Below are 10,543 nucleotides of genomic sequence, written 5' to 3'. Positions count from 1 at the left end.
CGTATTTTAAGTGTATTTAATAACGTTTTTTTAAATATTAAAAAAACTTGTGCATTTCTTCTCAAACAAGATCAGAACTGAACCGCACCATAAGCACCACCCCGACTACCATCACCACAGCCAGTGCGTCATTTAAAGATGGCAGATGTTGCTGATCCGTCCGCTCCTTCCGGTTATGTCGGCTGCTTATAAGAACGGGTGTTATTGACAAGTTTAGCACCGATCTATCACACGTGATGCATTTTATGTTTGCATCGCCCTCATCTTGTCAGAGAACACTTTATTATCTTCCTCAACTATGCCTAGACTGGTTGACGGTACATTTCCGAATATGGCTCGGATCCCGAGCACCTGTTAAAACACAAATTTGTTTACTGTCATCGAATATTCGATGATCTAGATCAATACAGAGGCTTCCTTTGGTCACACTTGCGAAGTGTCATCTTGTTTTGTTGAGTTCTCTTCTTAAAATGCCATTCAAAGTTCTTATACGCTTAAAGTTCAAATTGAAGCAAACGGTGAATGACGTCAGAGGGTGCATGCGCAGTTACGTTGACCTACATTTAAGATAATTATATATAGAAATCACGCTTTACATTTAAATCGCATGTTTGATAAACAGCGGAAAAAATAAATAACATTGCAGCTAAGTGTATATATAATAAGTTCAATATAGCATACTTATTAATCATAATTAAATGACCATTAATTTTCGCTTTTAAAGTGTTCAGTATTTGTGCTCTCAAAAGCATTAATTGAAGGATGATTTACTGTCCTAAAAATGAACGATTTTTGACATAAAATTGATCGTGAATCTGTGCTTTGATAAAAGTGTTCTGCTTTGTGACCTTAGCCAGTATCATGCTATTCATTTAAAATAGTGTAGAGTGAGCTTCAAATAACGTGCTTATGTAAGAGCACGTCTTTCCTACTTCCTACTACTAGTTCCCTTGCTGTTTACTTTTATTTCTAGGTCTCCTAATTTTGCACTTATAAGGTGTTACGCTTGGTCTATCATGTGTTTGCTTGGTAATACTGAGTTCGGCTGTTTAATGTCTTCTGCGATGAACAGAACTTCGAGGGAACTGCGATGCCCGTGGATGGGGATGTGCCAGCTGGCGGCGGAAAAGTGTTCTTTGGTGTATTTTGCATCTGCATCTGATACAAATCCTATTGTCAATAATTGTCTTTTTCATGTTCTCTATGCACTCATTTTATTAAGCTTTATTTTTCTTATCCCACTCAAATTATCGTTTTTCTAGGCTCATATTTAAATGGGGAAATTGATATATCTTATTTTCCCTTTACTATTTATTTGACTTTCGGTGGCATATATTTCCAACATCATTATTCAAATTTCACATTAAATTACTTTTATATTTACTAGTTTAATCTAAAAAAGCCAAAAATGACGAACGAAAATTTCGCATCCTTTGCTTAAGGGAAGGAAGTACAGGCGGAAACACATTTTGTGAGTATGCTAGAGACGTTTCAATTTTATATCATACTTACGTTAGTTTTTAAGCATATGGCCCTTTCTCATTCATGGATATTTGTTTTATCTTGAACTTTGCTGTTTTGGCATGCGTAAAAGATAGTGACAATGCACAGAGTTATAAATAAAGCCACTTGCACTTTACACTTTTAGGAAACATATACTTTCGTATTTATTTTGGTAATCGATTAAGTTTGCTTTTTAATTTTAATCAATAGTGGGTATCTTTGCTAAAAGTTCAAAGTTCTAATGTCGATGCTTCTCGCTTAATTGTATAACTTGACGTTACGGATAATATATGCTGTTCTTATTATATTCACGAACAAAAAACTATGGTTGATTTACTGAATTATTATAATAATAAACCTAAAAGAAATACTTGAAATTGTCTCATATGCAATTCAAAAAGTGATGTTAATGTTTATTTATATCAAATTTGTTATGTCTTGCACTAGACGAGGATAAAGAAGTAAGGGCAGTATTCTGTGACATCTCAAAGGCCTTTGATCGCGTATGGCATGAAGGTCTACTTTTCAAGCTTCGTGAAAGTGTTATTTCTGGTTCCCCATTATTATGGCTTACTGATTATCTCAGTGAAAGAAAACAGAGGTTTGTCTTGTCTGGTACTTTGGTTAGAAAATTGGCTTGTATCATTTAACCCTCGCGAAAACCGAATCATTTTTAATATCTCGAAAAACAAACAGACAAGCACATCCAACTATTTTTATGGATAATGTTCAAATAGCGAAAGTTACTACTCATAAACATTTTGGCGTCACACTCGCCAATAACTGCTCATGACATGAGCATATTAACTCTGTCATATTCAAGGCATGCGACGTATTTACCTTATGCGATCATTTAAATACGTCCTTGATCGCAAATCGCAAGAAGTCTTTATAAAACATTTATTCGGCCACTATTGGAATACGCAGATGTAGTTTGGGACAATCTAATACAAGCTGACGAAGAAGACCCAGAGACGGTTCAGCATGAGGCAGCGCGAATAACTTCCGGAGCAACGCGACTTGTCTCAATTTCAAATCTTCATATAGATACAGGACTTGAATCTCTGATGGGGAGAAGGCGGAAACATAAACTCACTCTTTTTACAAAATGCTTCATTCTCTTACTCCAGCCTATCTCACTACAATTATTCCATCCTGAGTTGGTGATAAAAGCTCTTACAATGTTCGGAATTCGGTCAACCTTCGTAATATTCCTTGTAAAACTGAGCTGTTATTTAATTCACTTCTTCTAACCACAATATCCTTATGGAATGCACTTCCGGAAACTGTTCGTTTTTCGACATCCCTGCCCTCCTTTAAATACAATCTTAACAAGAAAACAAATCAGTTCCAAACCTTTACTATGAGGGCGATTGCAAATAGAGCGTCATACATGCAAGGCTGCGGATGCATTGTAGTAATCTTAATGAACACTTGTTCTCTAAAAACACTATCAATATTCCAAATTGTCAATGTGGTGAAATCGAGGACACTTACCATTTCTTTTTCACCTGTCCCTTTTATCGTGCACAAAGGCATCATCTACTCGACCAACTGTCTACTGTTATGCCTATGTCACTTCAAGTTCTTCTGTTTGGTTCTAAAAATGACACGGACTTGACCAACTCAACGATATTCAATCACTTTCAACAGTACATTCGCCAAACTAAACGCTATTGATATTCTTTAAATGATAAGAACAAACCAGATTCTACAACTGATCCGACCTGTACATGCCCTGGCCAGTCTTCCCGCTTCTTGAAGTTTCTCTCTCTTTTGCATCTATCCTACTTCCAACGCATTTGCTAATTCCTTCATTTGTCATTCACCTTTAAACAAATTATAACGGTACCGAAAATATAAACATTATAACAACATTTACACCATAACAAGCAGCATGAAAGTGTGACAGAAGCGAGGCACAGTATAAGCTTATAAGCTTCCTTCCCAATTCTGTCGTGATTATTTTGTTATGTGCATACATCACTTGCTTACTTTGCCTGTATTTCTATGTTATACAACCTTTTATTATTGATTATGCTATGAACTTGACATTATTCCTTAGAATGTATCTGATGAAAAAAAAATATTGTTTAAATCAAATTTATTATGAAGCAATTTACAATGCATTTATTTCTACTGCCAGAAAAGGTATGAATTCGTTGTTTTTGTGGATTTGATTGAATAAAAATTAAATAAATATGTTCAATGAGCTTGGGACATTTTTTATATCTATGGACCTACTGCTCGCGCTTGTCAGAGCAATCTCCACAAAGCAGTAACTTCACTTCGGTTGGAGGCTCCCCTCAGGTTCATTCCCCAAACAATCCAAATTATAATTAATAACTAACACCACTCGGGACAGCTGTTGAATGGGTTTGAACAGGATAACCTTAAGTGAATGAAGCGCCGAATATGCTTTCGAGGTGCATGGAAAATGGCAAAAGCCTTCTTAAAAAGGGGGAGGGGCGAGATCCCTCTTTTTATTTTTTCTAAAGCCGTAAAAACAGACTTTTACCAATTTTTTTACACGTCTGACATCTGATATTTAAAGTACATGTAGTATATTTCCAAACCATAATCAATTCAAAGTATGTATGTTATTGCTAGTGCATTAGTTTGACAGAACTCAAAACACATTCATATCAAAGCACTGAGAGTGTTGAATGTTGCAATGCCCTGATCATACTGGCGGCAGATGGTTTGTTAATAAAAGGAAAAAAATACACACAACAACAAAGTGGTTTTGAAACTAAACTCCTTTTGAAAGGTTGAACTTGACAATGAAGTTTCTAAACTAAGTCACTGGTTGCTATAGAAGAAGAGTGTTTGTTAGGTCGTTGTTGCTAGGAAGTCCTCGGTTGCTTATGAACAAAAGGGGTGCTTCGAAAGCGATTAGATGGTATGAATGAATGTAGTCACTAAGGTTGTTATTTTAACTAAGAAAGTCATTCATTCAGGTTTGTACAAAAAGCCATGGTTGCTCATTTTGTATCGCTTGCTATAGATTAAAGTTGCTGCTAAAAAAGCAAGTGGTAATTACTAAGAAAGTTATTGGTTTCTAAGGAATGTATTGGTTGCTAAAATGTATGTGGTCCGTAAGTTAGTCGTGGCAAGCATGGAGGTCCTTGGGTGCTATGAAGTAAGTCATTGATTGCTATGAATATAAGTAGTATTATTAAATAAAATATAGAAAACATGACGCCCGTGGGGCAGGTCCACATTTGACCACAGGCCATACAATATTGGACAATGACCGCGAATGTGTGTCGGAACTTAACATTGGGCAGCTACTTGACACATAACACAGGTCTATTTAAAAGAGTTCCTCAACAGTAACTCCTTGTATCTTACTATAACAGTGTTTTAATACTACTGAAATTTAGATGTGACTGGAATTGTGGCAATTTTGAACTCAAGTATTCATGGCATCTCAGTTTATAACTAAAGATCACTATGTAAATGTTGAAAAGAAATTATAAAATGTATATTGATTATGACTATAATAATTATTAGCCAACCTACATATTGCTTGATAGAACAGTTGAGCAATTCATTTGGATATATCTATTCATGCTCTATTGGACGTACTGCACACAAGTAGCACAACGGCTACCGTAAAATTGTAGCCAGCATTTTCAATTACACAGCATACAGAGTTAAACAAGTCCCTGGCGATTAACAACGAGATGAACACTTTGTTATTGCAGCGATAGTCGAAGAGAATACAAGTAAATACTGCATAAAAATCGAAAAACACTTCACCTCTCGTTCAATTTCACTCAGTTCAGAGTCGGAATGTTCGTCATATCTCAACGATGTCTTTATATATTGGTTTTATATTTTCCAGTGTGCAGATAGATCCAACACGCATCGAATCACATTCATCGTTTTCCAAAGAAATGCTTGAAACTAACAATCAGATAAAGCTAATCACCTACATGTCCTGTTCTTAATATTAAATTATTTGTCTGAGGTTAGCTGTATTGGCCTGAGCCCAAGTCAATTCGGCTGACTTCTAATCTGATTCTGTGAAATATAATTATTGAGTATTTTATTAATTAGTTATTACTTACAAAAAAATGCTACGGCATTTTGGTTTAAAACATTATATAACCTTGCTTTATTTTTGAGGCTTATTTTCTTTTTTCATGGATTCTGCTTTTCTGGACTGGACTTTGCTGATTTTGGCATAAATCCTATATTTAAAAGTGATATTGCACGGACTTATGAATACAGTCGATTGCACTGTTCAGTATAACAGGGAAGCATATCTTTCTGGGATTATTTCGTAAATCGTTCCCGTTCGTCGTCAATTTTGTTGGTTTCCATAAAAAAAATTATCACTTAATCCACCAACAGGTTAAATACAACTTTTATATCAAAGCGTTCAAATTGGTTGAAGTATTTAATTGACTAGTTATTTCTAATACGTTGAAAACAAGGCACATACAACAGAGGGTCGAACGGAAAACAAAATGGCTGCCTTTTAAAGTAATTTACATAATTCTCATATAATGGCGAGTTTTGACTGCCAATGCAAATTGTCCATTCCTTTTATTTCGTATTTAGCGAGTTAAGTAGCCAATCAAAACGGAAGAAACTCGTATTGGCCGACTTTGGTCGGTATGGGGGGGGGGGCGACTTTTGGCATATATTCTCGTCAATTGTAAGGTATAAGTACTACCAATATTCCTGTATCGCCGGCGCGAAATTGGCCCAAAAATCGAGCATTTTGGTACGTTCTAAAGAGCCCTTAAGCCGACTAAACCATTGGAGTGTGGATGAGTCACGATTAAATCACCATTTTAAACCGACCGCGCCGTACGCCAAACTGGCAAAATGCATAATTTTGGCACGCACTTAAGGGCCCTTCAAACCATCCTAACCAGTACAAACCGGTTTGAATGGTCATAAACTTCCAGTGGACCACACACATGTCCTAGGACGGTCGCATAACCATACCCGAGCCATCACCAGAACGGAAGCGGGACCGGTCAGGTGTCTCAAAAATTCGCAGATCCTGAGAAATATGCGACGTTAAGTCCAGAAAAAGGCCACACAACTACACTTTTGGTACGCATTTTAGAAGTATATAAAATGTATATTATACAGAATGAGCAGTTTTTTCATGTATTGTACGACTAACTGATATAGATAAAGGTATATACACCGGTTAACTTATTGACAATAGTAGTGTCCTGTAACCTAGTGTTTAATAAAAAATGGACCTTAAAGGGTACATTTTGGTATTCGCTTGACATAGCATTTGTTCTGATTGGCATTTGTTGTTTTGTTTTATTACTGATTACATATTATCAGGCTTGTGGTATAAAATAGTAATTGATGGATTTGGCATGCGGTTATCATTTATTTCATATTATGGAATTAATTTGATATTTTTTTATAATTTCCATTATAATTTTCATCAGTAAATTTAATTTGTAAAAATGTTGTTGTGCATTAAACAATTCACTTAGTTCAAGTTTGATTGTGTCAAATTAAATTTCAAATTTTGTATGAATTTGCATGATTGCTCATTTTATACAATATCTTGTCACTATTAAGTCAAGTTTCCATAATTTGTGTGTATTTTGCTTTATACTTGTATTAGTGTTTCCGTTTTTAGTTATGTGTAATTTACTTTAGTATGATTGAATTTTAATTACCAATTATCCTGTTATGACAGTAAACACCTTTTTACTCTAATAAAAAGTTGCATTCACGGTCATTGCACAATGCATTGAATCTTTGTTTCCTTTCCTTTTTTCTTAACTGTTGACTTGCTTATAGATAGGGACATTTTCATTTACATCAATGTTTTACTCGATGAAAAAGTATAATTAGAAATTTTGACAACCTAGAAATATTTTTTATTTTTTCAATTGTCTTGGGTCTAATTTGTATGTCGTTTGTTATTGTGTGTTTAGGTACTTGTGTATTTTGTATTTGTACATTTTTGTCGTAATAATGTTCTTTAAATACCATTTGTTTGTTTTAGGTTTTCCTATACTAACATTTATATCGAACCCGAAACGGCTTATATAGATAAATCCCCTCAAGGTTACAATGTTCTGTGCAAAAAATCCGCTGTTTGGAGCTAAATAATGTGAGTATTAAAGAAAACATTAACAGGTATGATTAAGACGCAGTCACGACTAGACTTGTTTTAAATCAATCGTCAGGTATTTGAATGTTAAACAAACAAACAAACCTTTATATATTAATAGAATATGACACTTTTCAAATTGTAGCAACATTGACTTTTAATAAGCTTTTTTTAATCTTTACAACGTGTACTTTACAATTTGAGCTTTAAGCAAACTAATATTTCATTAATATCGCTCAAACAGAATTAAATTGCGTTTTATTGCAATTTGAATTCATGGTAGTCGTCCAAGCAATACTTTCTGGTAGGTGCATATCAATTCAATATTTAATATACGTTAAAGTTATAGACTTACACCTAAGATAAAACTTTTAAAACTAATTGGTAGTATGAACGCACTATAAAGCACTTAAAATTAACTTTATATCATATTACCTGTAAGCATTCATTTATAAGAGCTTGAGAATGAGGTAAACGGAGCATATCGATTTCAAAATGAATGAAATGAAGTTTTGGTTTTCCTCTCACCCGTATTGAACGCAATAGTCGCAGTGCAATGCCTGTTTACTACATTATGCTGAGCTCTGAAGAACATTCGTTTAACTACGTTTAGCACGAACTGCGAAACAGCTTGATATTAATGTATAATAATGTACATATTTCTACACTTTAAGTATTGTTAATACATTTAGACATTCGACCCATACTGTAAGACATATTATTAATACTCTGATATGGCTCTGTTAAAATGTATAAGGTATGAAAAAATGAATTTAGACCTTCACGCTTATTGGCATCTGTAATATGACTATAAAACCAATGCTCGTTTGCAGAAAGGTTTATGTCCGGCATCTTGGGAACGGTTTATATTTGATAATAAATATTGCATCTGTATGTCTAGATGAATTGACATTGGGAAATGTAACACACAGGAACAATTTTGTTCGTGTAACATTATCGAAGGAAAATGTTTATTCTCATTAATAACATTAACATCGAAATTCATATAAACACATTTATTTTAACGAAACTTTCTAACACCACTCCCCCGACCCCGATCCACAAAGCATACCAACTCGTTGCATTCTTACTGTTGACGCTTTATCCTTTTGTTTTCGATGAAGGTTTACGATTAACAGCGCTGACATACGCATTTCTCGGCAACTGGTTAACAAACGTATTTGCAGACTGATTTGGTTCAGAACTAGTATTTCTATCAAACAAACTATTCTTTACAAATTGTAAATTACAAGCAAGAGTACGCACTGATTGCATATTGCCATAAAATCTACATGATATCCTTTAATATAAGAAGTTGATAGAAGTAGACTTATATTCTCTGAACGGGCTAGTCTAGGGGGTTCGGTATAGCTATACAACTTTTGCATGATCGTCTGTGTTTGCTAAAATCCCAACACTTTCAAAACTGGAAAACGGTTCTTTTGTTGACACTCAAATCTATTTTCTTCTTTGAAGGGACTAACGAAGGAAAAACGATACATGCATTAGGAAAAGTTTTCTGACACCGGTTTAAAATTTGATGTCGATACATATGTTCTGTTATAGCCATTAACACCAGTCAGATTGACTGTTCAAGGGCGATACCGAAACATTTATCAAGATACTGCTAATTTCTTGAATATGTATGTTCTGTTACATTCATTTCCTCGTTTGTGGCTGTTTACTGACACTGTTAATATTTATTTTTTACTATTTAGACAAGTGTAAGGTTATAGCTTACATAAGACGTATACTATATGTAAACCGTTATATAAACTAGTTTAAGCCCCCGGTAGGCTCGTGTTCTAGTGACTCATGTCTCACTGAACCATCCAAGGTGGTAATCCTATCATATATCTGTTAAGATATTTCAATGCGTTTGCGGTATGTTTGTGGTCTGAGGAGGTAATCTGTAATTGGCCTTAGTCCTTTGCCACCCCAAGTTTATTAACAATGTATGTGTTAATCTTTTTTCATTTTGTCACTTACAAAGAAGACTATCCCTGTAATTAATTGAATAATTTCTTGTCAGTAGGGTAAAAAGAGGATTTTCGCGGACATAAAGTTTTGGTTGGCCGATGGTTTCTGATGGTTCGAGGGGGTTCGCGGCCATGTTGTTACACCATCTCTGGTGGGTCGATATTGACCTAGCATTCATCTTGATTTTGATGATTTAGTCCTCCACCTTGACTACCATGTTGTTGCGTCATATCTATTAGGTTGAGGGGTTGCAGCCATTTTGCTGGCCATTTTGTTGGTCGGTGGGTCGATTCAAAGAATGCAGCTTTTAGATTGACCGTAGCAACCATCCTGATTTCGATGACTTAGTCCGTCATCTTGACTACCGTGTTCTTGCGCAATATTTTAAAGCAGTGGGTCAGTTCCTCTTTTTTATTTCAACCCTTTGTTCAAGAATGTTAACTAAGAGTATGAAAATATGACCATACCGTTCTATTATTAACCGGGTAAAAGAAGGTACCAATCGAAAGAGACTTTAAAATTATGCCTTTTACGAATTCACACAAGAGATGTCAAAACTAATATTGTTCTGTTGTGATTTTGTGTCTGTAGTTTTCTATCAAAGCATATATACAATATACGTAATTTATTATACCAAAGAGATTTGTAGATAAAAGTAAAAAGTAAAGTAAAAGTGAATAACAAGTATGAACCCTGGGACTATTATCGTTAAATTTGGAGTTTCTGTCTACCATGTGGACACAAACCAGTGATGTATACGTTTGTCATCTGTCTTATGAATTTCCTAAATGTATTATAACAGTGAAATCAAATCAAAGTTAATGAACGGAGATATTATGTTTTCAACAGTGCGAAAGCAGACACACATTGCTACCATTTTGAGCGCTCTAAAATCGAACGATCTTGCTATGAAAGGATCTCGGGTTATACAGCCAACCGATGATAGGCGCT

Source organism: Mya arenaria, chromosome 10 (genome assembly GCF_026914265.1).
Source record: "Mya arenaria isolate MELC-2E11 chromosome 10, ASM2691426v1".
Classification (NCBI taxonomy): Eukaryota; Metazoa; Mollusca; class Bivalvia; order Myida; family Myidae; genus Mya; species Mya arenaria.
This window is presented reverse-complemented; position numbering follows the sequence as displayed.